Here is a 14,708-nt window from a genome sequence, read left to right as displayed (position 1 = left end):
TTTGGTGTGTTCAGCTCCCTGGCAGAAACTGCAGTTGTTTTTTCCACTGTCAAGGTTTCCACCACATCATCATGAGAGAAGTGTGGTGGTGTGGAAGATAGTTCGTATTATAGAACAAGCAACATTAGGAAACGAAGAGAAGGTTAAAAGAGCATTGGAGAGACCATATTAGTTTCATACAGAATTTCCAGTCACATTCTATTTTGGGATGGGGAGGCAACATATCTATCATTGTTTGTTTTTTGCCAAATCAATGTGTTCATATCATTGATTTGGTTTGAGAGATAACAGTGTGTGACCATTGTATGAAGGCTCTGCGTATTTCAACACTAGCCCTAACATCAGCAGAAATTGAGGATCTGTGTCCACCTCCCAGTGGATATAGCTTCATCTTTAAAGCTTTATTGTCACAGAATAATAGCAACATTGGGGAGTGGGGGAGGTAGAAAGCCTTAACTATTTGAACAGAAAATTGATATCTTTTGTGGTGTATCATATCAGCATAATATGACCTATTTTTTGTTCTGATCGGTTATCACATTCTTATGGTGATGCTGTACATATTCTGTTTTATGGGTGGATGCCACTAGCTGGACAGTTGAAAAAGATAGCATAGGTCTCTTGAACACTGCTGTGTAATTTGTAGTTTAATTATTTTATATTTTACATCAGTACCGTTATTATAAATACCTATGTTTTCTGATTTTATTTTATGCACTTGGTAATTTTATTGAAAAACAGTTTATAAATATTTAGTAAACAGTTTGTTTTTGTTTGTTTTCTTCATAATCTGGTTAGTGTAAGTTGAGAGCTGTGATACCAAAAAAAAATACATGGCTGCCACAAGGAAGCTTTATGTGATCACTTACATATCTAAAAGGTTGCTAATATATCTGCCAGTTTTAACATGAAGTACATCTGTGAAAAAATGTGATAGTTGTTAGATTATTTTCTATGGGAAAGTGTCTTATGAGATTTGTTTTTGCCTTGCATAGCAATTTCCACAGATGCATTGATTGCATATCTCAAAGGATACATACATGTCATTTGAAAAAAAAAAAAAAAAAATGCATATGCTGGCAATTTTTTACTTACAGTTCAGAATTATGGATGTTGCATTTGTCTGTTTTTTAATTTAGATGCACATGGCATCCCATTACGATTACTCTTGTAAATTCTAATGGATGAAAACTGTGGGTGTATTTTTTGAATAAGAATTTTTTTTAATTTAATAGTGTGACGCCCATTGATATTAAATATGTAGTCCGCTAGATCGTATGTATAGCTTAGCTTATGTAGTCCACTAAATGGTGCATTTTCTTACTGCATACAAATAGCTTGAGTTTTAAGGATCCCCAGTACAATTCATTGTGAACATTACTGTGTGTGTGGGGATGCCTAGAAGGTAAGGTACACAAGGGTAGTTATATCAATTAATTTATTGGAACAGGATTACAAAAGTGCATGCGGAGCAGAGAATCAGAAAATTATGTTTCTGTGTGATCACCATTAACACAGTCAAGTAATTTATCAGCAGCAGCAGTAATAGTAGCAAATGATGCAAGAAAGCAAGCTTATATAGCATCAGCCAAAAAAAAAAAAAAAAACAAAACAGTTCACCCATCTGTACTCCAAGAATTTGTCTAGTTCTCCCTTTAATCTATTCAACACATCCACTTCCACAACAATAGATGGAAACCTGTTCCAATGACCAACCACCCACTGGCTGAAGGCAAACTTCCATGCATCTATCCTGCAATCATCCTTCCTCAATTTGAATTTGTTCCCTCGCATGTAGTCTCAGCAAGTTGAAGAATGCCATTAACATTCAGCTTACTCAATCCATTCAAAGCTAACTTCCATGCATCTATCCTGCAATCATCCTTCCTCAATTTGAATTTGTTCCCTCGCATGTAGTCTCAGCAAGTTGAAGAATGCCATTAACATTCAGCTTACTCAATCCATTCAAAGCTTTAAACGCCTTAATAAGATCTCCCCGCAGGTACCTCGTCTGAGATGCTGCAATTTGCAAAACTGAACCCTTTCTAGGTAAGAGCACCCTTTTGTTCAGATCCACATCCTTTCTAAAGTGAGGCCTACAGACCTGTATACAGTACTCAAGATGTGGCCTAATACAAAGGGATAATCGCCTCTTTATCCCTGCTAGCAAAGTACCTGTATATCCCTGACAAAACTCTGTGAGCTGTCTTGGCAGCATGTCTGCTCTGCTCAGAGAATTTCATGTCTGATTGCACGTTTATCCCAGGCCTTTTTCATTTTCCACTACCCTGAGTGTAGTACCGCACAGTTGATAAGTTACTGTGGGTTTACTGCTACCCATGTTCAGCACTTTACATTTGTCAACATTAAACTTCAACCACCGTTTCTCATCCCATCGACCCAATTATCCTTGCTCCAGTTTGTACAACAATCTTATGTGCAACAGTATCAAAAGCCTGCCTGAAATTCAAGTATATGTTGTCAAAATTATTTTTTCCATCCAGTTCCTTGGTCACTGTATCATAGTAACCTGTCAGATTGGCTAGAGAAGAGTGCCCCTTGACAAATCCACCCTGTGATTGCAGTATAATTTCATGCCTGTCCAAATGGTCCTGCATTATTTCTTTAACCAGAACAGACATTAAACTAACAGGTCTGTAATTACTCATGTTGCCTTTTGATCTCCCTTTATGAATTGGGATATATTTGCATATCTCCAGTCTACAGGTCCCTCTCCCAAATTATGGTTAAGGGTTTGCTTATCTCCTCGCTGCCTCCATTAATATAGTTGGATAAATTCCATTTGTCTCAGGTGCCTTTTTATGTCCATCCTCAACAATTTCTCCTCCATTTTTCCTTCAGTTATCACAAAGTCATTTAGCTCCTCAATAGAGTTTGATAAACTTCAGGCATCCCCTTCCCTAAAGAATTTTTGTTAATGGGTTGTGGATAACTACATCGATATCTATTGTAAAGAAACCTGCAGTAAAGAACATGCAGCTAGGCCATCTTTGCCTGTATTAGATTTCTTCCCTTAATAGATGTTTTTTTTTTTTTTTTCTGAGGCTGAAGGACTTAGTCTTTTAAACCTTGGGTAAAAGTGGGGTTGGGTGAGTAGAGACTGAACTGTGCAACAAACATTCCAAAAAACCTCCCAACTGTTCTGTCAACCTGTTGCTACAGCTGCATGGTTGTTTGTGGCATTATTTATTCATGGAAGAAAAGTAATTAGTAATGCAAGTAGGAATTCCCATCAAGCTGTTAATCACCATTAATTAACAGCTTGATGGGAATGCCTACCTTTCTATCATCACTGACCAAGTACATCCCTTCGTAATGACAGTGTATCCACACAACTCTGGCACCTATCAACATGACAGCATGTCATGCCACAAGGTTGCTTACTGGTTTCAGGAAGATGATAGTGAATTCTGTCAGGTGGACGGCCATTTTTGATGCTATGACCATTCCCCTGACAATGTGCAGGCATTACTGGATGCACTGTGCAATACATGGGTAGTACTACTGCAGCACACCCTTGTTCAGTCCATGCCAAGACATGTATGGACTGTATTTACAGGCAAAAGGTGGCATCATGAGGTATTATATAGGTGTTGCTAATGCAAAACCAACTTGTGTGTGGGTGTGCATGTTTTTTTTTTTTTTTTTTTTTCTTTTTATTAAGAGGAGATTGTTAAGGAGAGATCATGCCTGACCAATGGGATTAGCCACTACAGAGAAGCTAGAAGCAAAGAATAATTTTGACAACATATTCTTAGATTTCAGTAAAGCTTTTGATTCTATTCCACAAGAACAATTGTTATATAAACTAGAGAAATTTGGCATTAAATGCAATTTACTGCTATACATTAAGGGAGGGTTGAGAGAGCATTATAAATGGCTGCTGGCCTTCGTAAACTGATGTTATGACAAGGATGCCACAAAAGTTTGATGTTAAGGTCCTGATGTCATTAATATTAATTAATGATATTTAAGTGGTTAGTTCAAGTTTGATATATGCTTGTTGATGATACAAAGGTTAACAGTAGTTAATGACATTAAACAGATGTGCTGCTTTAAGCAGATCAAAACAAACTAGGCAGATAATCTAAAAATTGGCAGGGAGGTGTAGTATTAGTCTGTGGTAGTGGAAAATTATGCAAAAAAGTAAGCTTATACAGCATCAGCCAAAAAAAAAAAAAACAAAAAACACACCACTTTCCCTGTCACCTGTCCTTTCTAATAATTTCTCTAGTTCTTCCTTGAGTTTATTCAAACTACCCATTACCACAACACCAGTTGGAACTTTGTTCCAATAATCAACTAGCTGCTGGCTGAAGGCAAATTTCTACACATCTATCATGCAACCGTCCTCAACTTAAATTTATGCCACCTTGTGTTGTGATATTTAAGCAAAGGGAAGGATGAAATCAACATTTAGCTTACTCAATCCATTCAAATCCTTTAAACACCTCAATCAGATCTCCTTGCAGGGGCCTAGTCCAGATGCTGCAATTCAGAATTGATTCAGGGGGGGGATGGAATGCAGATGTGAGAATATGCCTCCAACCTATAAAATGGAATCAAAGGATGAAGTGAATGATTACAGACCTTTTAGCTTGGCAGGAGCAACCTTTTGTTTCCCTTACTAATTTTGTTACCCTTCTATGCACCTGTTCCAACAGATCCACATCTTTCATAAAATGAAGTGTACATGCCTGTGTGCAGTACCAAAGATGTGGCCTAACCATTATACAACAAGATAAACACCACCTTAATTTTTTCCTTAACAAGGGAAAAATTCATGTATATTATTGACAGAATCCCATGAGCTATCCTAGTAGCTCTGTCTGTATTGCTCAGAAAACTTCATATTTAACCCTGAAATTATACCCCCCCCAGGTCTTTTTCAAGCTCCATTACCCCGAGTGAGGTCCCAGAATAACATACCATACAGTTGGTATGTTGTTCTGGTATGAATTATGGCTAAAGGTTTGCTTACACCTTTTGCTTCCTCCTTTTATATACAGTTGTGCCCCCGTAAAACGGCCTCCGTAGCCGAGTGGGCAGGAGCGGGAGTGCAGTAGCACACGCTCTTTGAGTAGACTGGGGTTCAAGCCCCTGACTGCTGAATACGGTCGATCTGCCAACCCGCACTGGACCAGCGTGGCAGATAATGGTCCATTTTCCTCAGCATGAATTGTTGAGGAGGCTTCCACCCTGCAGTGGGTTGATAATGGCTGCACTTTACTTTTTTTTTTATCTGCTGATTCAGTTACCCACGGTTAACCACGGAAAAAAAACGAAAAAACTTAACACGTACTACTCGCGTGCCCAATATGATGCTTCCCTTTATTTTTTATGAAGTCGATTTTAAATCGAATAGCTTCCCTTTATTTTTTACAATGCCAAGTATGGTTTGGTCACCAACATTATAATGGTTATTTAGAGATTTAAAGGATGCACCGTTTTCAAACTTTTGAATAATTTCAAGTTTTTGTTTAATTTGAAAGCACAACTCTTGCGTTTGCCCATCATTTTCGCGATTTCTAAACAAAAACAAAAAAAAAAAAAAAAATCCGACATCCCTGACATGAATAATGAAACAAAATTTGTCCTTTTGTGGTGCAGCGGAACACAGCAATCGACACGATGCACTAAATCAAACTGAACATTTGGTCTCTTTTTTTCTTTTTTTTTTGAGCGGTGGGTGTGAAGACAGCGGGAGGTTGCAAGATAATAAGTACACTAATCTCCCAATTACGACTTATAACGCCAGTTCTTATCACTTATTTATGACTTTCAAAATATCTGTTTATACCTATTCTAGTTATTACTTGAATTTTATGATTTCTGGTCTTTTTTTTTTTTTTTTTTTTTTTTTTCAATTTGGAGGCTTGAAGTGCCCCGGTTAATCCAATCCTGGTAAATCGAGAGTCTGCTGTACTTTATTATTACCGTTTTTAATGTTGGTAATGTCTTACTGTGCATTTAATTTATCAATTAAACTTTATTATACTTATATATGTTCAAGAAAATCACATTATATATGGGGTCAGCAGGTGTTCACTTATATCCACGGTTTTAGCTATCCATGGTAGGTCTTGGAATGTATCCCCTGCAGGTATGGGGGTCTTATTGTAATTAGTATTAGTAGTGTAAAATGATACATATCACATCCATTCTTACATAAGCAAAACTGAACAAGCGGAAACTTGATCGACTTCCAAGGTCATACTGTGAACACAAGTGTCCAGTTGCTATGTGATTCATCTTGGCTTGGTCTTAAATCCTGCGTCTCAGCTATAAATAGCAAGTAGTATGGTTGTTTATGAAAAATTATGATCATTTTTTATTGAACAGTCTTCATATGTGTGAAATGAGGTTGTTTCAGAAAATGGAAATCGAAGAAATAAATGAGGAAGAAGAAAAGTAGGTTCTGGACGCTTGAAGTTTACATTATACAAGCCAATTTGGAACTACAGTGCCCATGGAGTATCTATAGAAAAGGCGTACAGCAAAAACAGAAGTTTTATGAGAGACAGAGAGTAGAGAGAGAGACTTTATAAGAGGTGGATCATTAATTAACTTAACTGCCCTCTTTTGAATGGAGTCTAGAAACACTGCCCCAAATATGGGAACAATATTCCATGGTAGAGAAGATTTGAGATTTAAGATTTATACAGAGTGAGTAGCTGTGTAGAAGAAAAGTAACTCTGAGAGCAAAAGATAAATCCCAGTTTTTTTTTAGATATAGAAGAAACAATATTTGTAATGTGCTTATGCCCAGAGAGATGAGAAGTCAGAGTAATCCCTAATACAAATATGTGATCTTGTCTAGATATCTGAGCATCATTGAAGATAAGCATAAGAGCAGAAGGATGCTTTTTGCGAGATATAAAACAAGACTCAGTTTAGAAGGATTGAAATTAACTAAGTAATCTTTGCCCCGCTGGAGAACTGCCTGGAGATCAGCATTTAAGGAATTTATAGCAGATAGTTGAGAAATTGAAGTTGTTTGTGCAGGGCAAGGTTTCTCAAACTGGGAAGTGGAATGCAATGTGCTATCATCAGCAAAACCGTAGACAGGATTTACAGTCAATGGAAGTAGGTTATTATTATATAACAGGAAAAGAGTGGGAAAAAGAATCGAACCTTGAGGAACATCAGCTTTAGTGGAGAAGTTGGAAAACAAGAGAGCCACCTGTAATTTCTGTATATTATTGACAGAGTCCCATGAGCTATCCTAGTAGTCTGTCTGCATTGCTCAGAAAACTTCATATCTAACTGTGCAATTACCCCCAGGTGTTTTTCAAACTCCATTACCCCGAGTGAGGTCCCAGAATAACATAATCACTTGTGGTGAGCAGTCAGAGGGAAAACTGGATACTCAATTACAAAATACAGACAGCAATCCATAAGATGGAAGCTTATTTAGAAGGCTTTTATGTCAAACAAGAATAAAAGCCTTTGAAATATCAAGAGCAACAGCTCGAGCTTCATCAAACTTTTCCACTGAATTTGTGCATGATGGGTAACATAAACCAATATATCACCAGTGGAACGACACTGACAGAATCCATATTGGTGATCATTGATAAGATGGATGGTTTCTGGATAGTTTAGGAATTGGCAACTAATGGATTTCTCCATTATTTAGAAAGAGTAGAAGAGCAGTGCAATGATAATTGGATGGGAAGGATTTATCATCCTTGTTAGGAACTGGCTGGATATAAGCAAATTTCCAAGCAGAAGGAAAAACACCAGTGGAATAAGAAAGTTTAAAAAGATAGAACAAGGTAAGCTCAGGAGCAGAGATTTTGAGAACAAGTGGAGAAATGCCATCAGGACCTGAATCTTCCTTGGCACAAAGTTCTTCTGACATCCTTTTGGCAGAAGACCACAGGAAGCATTGAGTGGATTGTACTGAGATGATACTTACTAAGATTGTCAATACAAGAGTTAGAAGAAAAATTGGATGCAAGCAGTTCAGCTTTATCTGTAACTGAGCTGTTTTAGCGGAGTTAACTAATCTAGTTTGGAAGAATAATAACTGCTTTACAAGTGTTGCAAGCTTTTCTGTAGGCTGAGAATGATCTTAGAGATTTGGATGCAAGCCAATTGCAATATGCAGCATTCTTATCTTGAACAGCCTTAGCACATTTATTGGAAAACAAAGGATGAGATTTTAAGGTAGCATTTGGAATAATGGGTTTCATCCCTGCAAGAATAATTTCACTGACACGAACTGAGAAAACTTTGACATCAGAAGATTTAAAACAGTAATCCAACTAAAGAAAAGAAAAGAATAGAAATCTCACAGAATATTCTATATTGCATTCTTGTAATGCAAAAAAACATGAGGCTGATTATGGCCATGAGACAAAGGCTATGTTGAAAAAAAGACGATTCACTAAATTGTGATCTGAGGTACCCAGGAAACCACTCACCTAAACTGTGTACCTCTAAAGTTTGTGAGAAAAAGATCAAGATTGTTGGCTGTATGTAAATAAACAATCTGTGTGAAGTGCTTAGTAATTGCAAAGGCCACAGCCTCTTGACCAGCTTGCTCCATGTGACAAAAACACAGAAGCCAGCTGGAGTTATGAGAATGAAATCACCAAGGAAAATTGCTCACTGTTAGGAAAGTTGGAATGGAGAAAGTCAAATTTCAAAGAAAGGAGGTCAAAGAGTTCCAAGTGATTAGTGAATTTGGGAGAATAATAGAGGCAACAGATGAATTTGATAGAATGGGATAGAGAAATTTTAAGCTGGGAAGATTGAAAAGAGGAGATTCCAAATTACTAAGTCTGACAGGGAATATATATCAGAGTCGATATATTCACAAGTAATACCTTTGAAGAAAAGGAATCATACAGCAAATAATTAGGACAGCTGAGATGAGCAGCAGTTGAATCAACTGATAACTGGAATTCTGTCAGAAAAAGTTGGTGGGGCTTAGCAGACTGTAAGTGGGAAAAAAAAAACATCATTGAGATTGGAATTGAGACCACATATATTTGTGAAATGAACGAAGAAATGTTTGGGAGGTTTACATCTTTTGGCAGATAAGTTTGTTCTATTACTTTGGCTAGTCGTGATGTATTCAGCAGTAAGAAAAGGTGGTAGGACATACTGAATGAAGAAATGAAATGCTTGGATATGGCATACACACAGCAAGAATATAGCCGGCCACTTGACGTAATGTGACCTTGATAATGCTTCTCACATAACCACAACTCAGACTCCTTCAAATCACTATCTGACAGATAGAGGCAGAGTGATTATACACTAGCTGATCTGGATGCCTCCTAGAGAGTTACCAATAGGTTCTGTCCAGCGGACACCCCAGTAGCCGGCCTGCGTAATACTGTATTAGAACTGTACCCTCAAAATGTAAGGAAGATTGGATCTCTCCATGATGCTCATCATAACCTCAAAAAGCATCAATGATACTGCATAATGGAAGCAATGCTGATTGCTGGAGCTTTGCTCTGGAGACTAAACATGGGTTTCACCACTTCAAACCTTCAATAAACAAAGTGGTGGTATTGCATTGTTGGCAAGAGCCATCTGCGATCTAGTATTGTCTTTGTAAAACAAAAGAGCACCATTCCTCTGTGTGTCATGTATGCTACACCTTGACTCCTGCTTACATAGATTCTCATATTTGCAGTCATCTTCAGTATACTAGGCGGAGGTTTTTCCCACAGTTTTACTAACAGTCCTGCCATTGTGAAGATGCAAGCATAGGATAGGTTTTCACAGAACCACTGGACTTTGTCGAAATATGGTTTACTTGACTCAAGTATTACTTAAATACCAGTTCTGTTAGTATTTTAGACTCTCAGGTAGCAAGCCCCAGCTTGTCATATCTGAAACAAGCTGGGGATATGTCTGTGAGAGCCAAGTACCTGTTGGCATAAAGTGATATTGATACATGATTATTTTGAAATAAAAGCTGCATAGTCCTCTACATCATTAACTTTAATAAATGTATTTAAAGTTCCATTTATTTTTGGCTCAACTAGTACAATTTGTTAATAAACTACCCACTTCCACAGCACTAGGTAGAAGTTTATTCCAACAATTAATGGCACTCTGGCTGAAGGAAAAATTTCCATGCATCTTTTCTACAACAATCTGTTTTCAATTTCAAATGTCTCTTTGGAAATATTTCTAAGAAAGAGTAAAGATACCATCAACATTTAGTTCACTCAACCTTTTTAAAGCCTTAAAGACTTCAATAGATCACCATGCAGATGTCTGGTTTCCAGATGCTGCACTTTAAAAAACCTTAGTCTTCCTCATTAAAAATGCTATTTTGAGTCCACATATAATCTTGTTGCCCTTCTCTGCCTCCATTTCTAATAGATGTTTCCAAACTTGTGTATAATATTCACAATTTTGTCTAACCACTGCTCAATAATAACAGCAATGACTGTTGGAACACAAGCTTAAAGAGGCTTGTGTGCCAAAAATAAGCTGAAACAATGATTTAAAATTTTTCAGCATTTTAACATTAGACTCTTTAATATTAGTCTTTTTTTCTCCCATATTTGGAAAAAAATACTAATGAGTTATGTGTACTTACATGTATGCTAATGCTAAAACCACAATAAATCAATTTAATGAAGTATTGTTTAAGTCATCAAATGCATACATTGTAGGGATATTGAAGACATGGTGTCACTCAAACATAAGGGATGCAGAATTTGAATATTGGGAGTACAGCATTTATGGACGGGAGGAGGAGTTACGTTCTAGTTAAGAAACATAAAATCTAAAGCAGTGCATCCAGTCAATGTGGATAGTAGCACAATGTTGCATCACTTTGGTGTGACATAAGCACTGGGAAAACAAAAAGAGTAGGAATGTGTTATAGGCCCAACATGATGAGCATAACAAACAACCATATAGAATGGGTCAGTAAATCAGAATGACTTATACTGGGGGACTTTAACTTTCAGATTTGACTGAAACTTGTGGCTGCCTATTTCTGCCTTGAACTTGTTTAAGTTGTCGACCTCCACTGTGACAGATGGAAGTTTGTTCCAGCAATCAACCACCCACTGGCTAAAGGCAAATTTCTGCCCATCTATTCTGCAACTGTCTTTAAAGAAGTTGGTAACTTCTTTAAAGACAGTTGCAGAAAGGTTGGTTTACTTCTTTAAAACATCTTAGCTTTGAAAACTTACCAATCACAAGTGGGTGTAGTTTTTTACTGCCATCTGAATTGCAGCATAACAGAACAGTGAGTCTTTACTTATTTCCACTATGACAAGACTATCGAACAGCAATTGTTTTGTTTATCAGCAAATTATAAAACAATCCTGTCTCGTCAAGTTTAAAAAATATCCTGTCCTCATATTTTTCAAGGGTGGATCATACAGAACACAACCAGTCTGTAGCCTTTTCTTTGTTGACTAATCCAGACTTGTTGCAAACATTTCACGAAACCAAGTTATTCCTGTCTTTAAATCTTTGGAGCCAGCCACTACTGCATTTGAAGTCACTAATTCCATGTTGCTGAGCTAGATATTTGCCTTTTCTTGCAAAATCGGACCTCATATTGGCAAATTAGATGCACTCATTTTCTGGTACCACTCAAAGTTTTGTTTCAAGCTCCTGGTGTTTTTCATGATGAATTTGTTTCCTGTTTTTTATCACTGCTCTGTGTCACACACTTCAAGTTTTTTTCAGTTTTTCAGTATTCTAGATGAAGTAGTTAAAGGAATGTAATCACAGGAAAGTTAGCATTAGTAGAGGCATATGATGCAAGAAAGCAAGCTTATATAGCATCAGCCAAGAAATAAAAAAAAAAAAAAAAACCTTCCCATTTCACCCATCTATTCACTCCAAATGTTTTCTTTGCAATGTCTGTTTTGCTTTGTCCCATCCTATCAGCCTCCTGTATAATTTTCAGTTTAAATTCCAGGCTTAATTCATTCCGTTTATGTTTTGTCCTGTAACACTGCTAGATGAGATTTAATATAAACAAACTTTAAATTAATTTAAAGACACAAGTTCCAAAAAAACAGACACCAGCTCAGATAAAATGGCACAAAAAATAGAATATACCATAGCAAAAGACTCTGAACTGGCTTTACAATTGCAACTGATCTTAATCCTGTGGAAAGTGAGGGAGTGTATGCAAACAACTTAGAAAAACTGTTTTTATTCTTTTGTTAACTTAGCAGCTCATCCTTCACAATGATGTTTTTCAGGGGGGTACTTACAAGCTACCATAAACTGGTTTTGCTTACATAAAAGTAAATTCTAACAAGTCAGTGCCATCCTTCAGGAAGCAGGGATGGCCAGAGGCAATAATCAGACAACTGTGCCAAGATTTGTATTAAGCATACAAGATAACAATATTTATTTCTCACAGGGTGAAAACGAACTTTGTAATACATATTAACCGAATTTTGTAATAAGCGATTATATTTACATAGAAAACCCTATCCTTTTGCAAGAGAATGGTATGTGCTTCATATAAATGAGTACTTTGTATAAACTGAGTTTGTATTAACGAGATTTTACTGTAACTGAGAAGAAAGTGGAAAACAAATTTTTGAATCATACATAATAAAGGCACCTGGGATGGATGGGATCTATCTGATTATATTAAAGGAGGCAACTAAGGAAATAAGCAAACCTTTAGCCATTATTATGAGATTATCCTTGAATTCAGTGAAAGTCCCTATGGGTTGGAGATGTGCAAATGTATACCCCCAATTCACAAAGGGAGATCAAAGATTTTTTTATTTCTAAAGTTAAAGAAAGAGCTGCAAGGAATACGTTTCCAGTGTCAGAAGAAGTTGTAAAGACATCAGAGGCAATGTTCAGAATGTCAAAAAATGGCTTCCACCATATTTTTGAAGAATGCCAGAAACATTGAAGTAAGCATCAAATGTAGACTGCTTTGAAAAGGACCATCAAAATACGGATGATTAATAAAAGTATGTTGTGAAAAAAGAATTATAATCATTCTTTATTGAACAGCACTCATAATTTCCTGAAAATTACAGTCTACATAATTCAAATGTAATGTTATCAAGTATCTTCTTTTGTCATTCTCAACCTTCCACCATCCACTCAACATACTTGTAGAAAGGCAATACAACCTACATACTGTAGATTGCATTGCCTTTCTTTCATGTTTGGTTTCATAAAAAAAAAAAAAAAAAAAAAACAGCAATATTCCCCATCCCCTTTGAAAACAGGTCTGAATTCCATTCTATGTGACCTCTTAAAATGTGCTAATCACATCACTATGCACTTCTTGTATTGATCTGAAGCAATGATCTATCATTACCTCTTTCATTTTCAGGATGAGATAAAAAAAAGAGATGAATGAAATAAAATCAGATGAATTTCAGGATGTGGTTCTGGGTCAGGTGAGTAAGGAGCTATGAAGGACAGGTACTCCATTCTTTCATCATTTATTTGCTGACAAAAAAAAAAGTACCAAGTTGTGTTAGAGTAAACCAGCACATCCTGAAGTGTCTTACTCTTACACCAATTATGCTTCTGAAATTTGGTCCTTAGCGTCTGCCTTCTATGTAAACATTGGTTGGGTTAGAATATTGGATAACAAGATGGTTGATCAGAGTGGTCAGTAATCCCTTACTGTTTCTCCAATTTTATCATCTCAGTAGGTCTAGGCACTACTTTCTGGAGACATCAGATGATTACACAGAATATCCTCATCTTATCAGAACTTATAATCCACTGAATAGATGCTCTACTTGTAACAGCTGTAATCTCTGGTTTAAAGAAGGTGGGGAGAGATCATCATCTTGATCTGTCCCACCCTCTCCAGCTGATCTTTACAAACCCGAATTCTCCAATTCCATATAAATCTTGAGCAACTTAAGTGTCTAACCAGACAAATAATGTGAGCATAAGCTTTATAGAAAGTAAACCATGGAAAACACTTCCCGTCTAGTGAATCACTAAAGGACAGAATCATCTGAACTTCACTTAAGTGCATGATATTGTCATAAATCCATTATCAACAACAGGTGTCAAATTTGCTGGTCTTTAGTAGTGCATTTTTTTATTTGAGCCAAATTTGTGAATAGGAGAGACATTTGCACATTCCCCAATTTATAGGGACCTTGTCTGAACTCAAAGATGTTTTCATTATAATAGCTAATGATTTGCTTACCTCTTTTGCTGCTCCTTACAAAATGGTGTTCATTGGCTTCTGGTGTTTTGTTCACTTTTAATTCTAATTTTGCTTTTATTTTTTGTTTCTAAAATTTGTTTCTGTTCCCTTTTCAGTTATCATAACATCATTAAATTTCTAATTAGTATTAGCATTGCTAATACTTATTTGGGATTTGAATAGTTTAATCCTCAAGTTTAAAACCTTCTTCACTTGTGAATGTGGATTCATAATCTTTAGCTTACCAGTTCAGTATCAGTTGATATTGTTATTTCCGATAATGAGTGGTTACCAATTTAGTTGGTTCCATTCCTTTCCCTTTATATCATAATTCCTTTCTGTTGTTTTTTTTACTTTCTCCTTAGCTAAGGACCTCACATTTTGCCTCACTATACCTACCTCCCACCCAGCAACTTTATTATTACTAACCATTTTATATATATGTAGGATTCAGGGTCACCTGATAATTTAAAAAATTCATCTCGTGCACCTTGTTTTTCTACCACCAAGATAATCAGTTCTTTTGACATCAGTT

At 36.5% G+C, this 14,708-nt stretch overlaps 1 protein-coding gene across 3 annotated transcripts in view; it reads left to right on the top strand.

Moving 5' to 3' along the window:
* LOC150090333 (DNA-binding protein P3A2-like) overlaps window positions 1–14,708 on the top strand; it is a 333,226-nt gene that overhangs the window by 280,691 nt on the left and 37,827 nt on the right. The gene's annotated exons all lie outside the window — the stretch shown is intronic.

The sequence above is a fragment of the Mastigoproctus giganteus genome, chromosome 2, assembly GCF_048544385.1.
Source record: "Mastigoproctus giganteus isolate SK-2022 chromosome 2, ASM4854438v1, whole genome shotgun sequence".
Classification (NCBI taxonomy): Eukaryota; Metazoa; Arthropoda; class Arachnida; order Uropygi; family Thelyphonidae; genus Mastigoproctus; species Mastigoproctus giganteus.
Note: the sequence above shows the minus strand (reverse complement) of the source record. Positions and strands in the feature narration are given on the sequence as shown.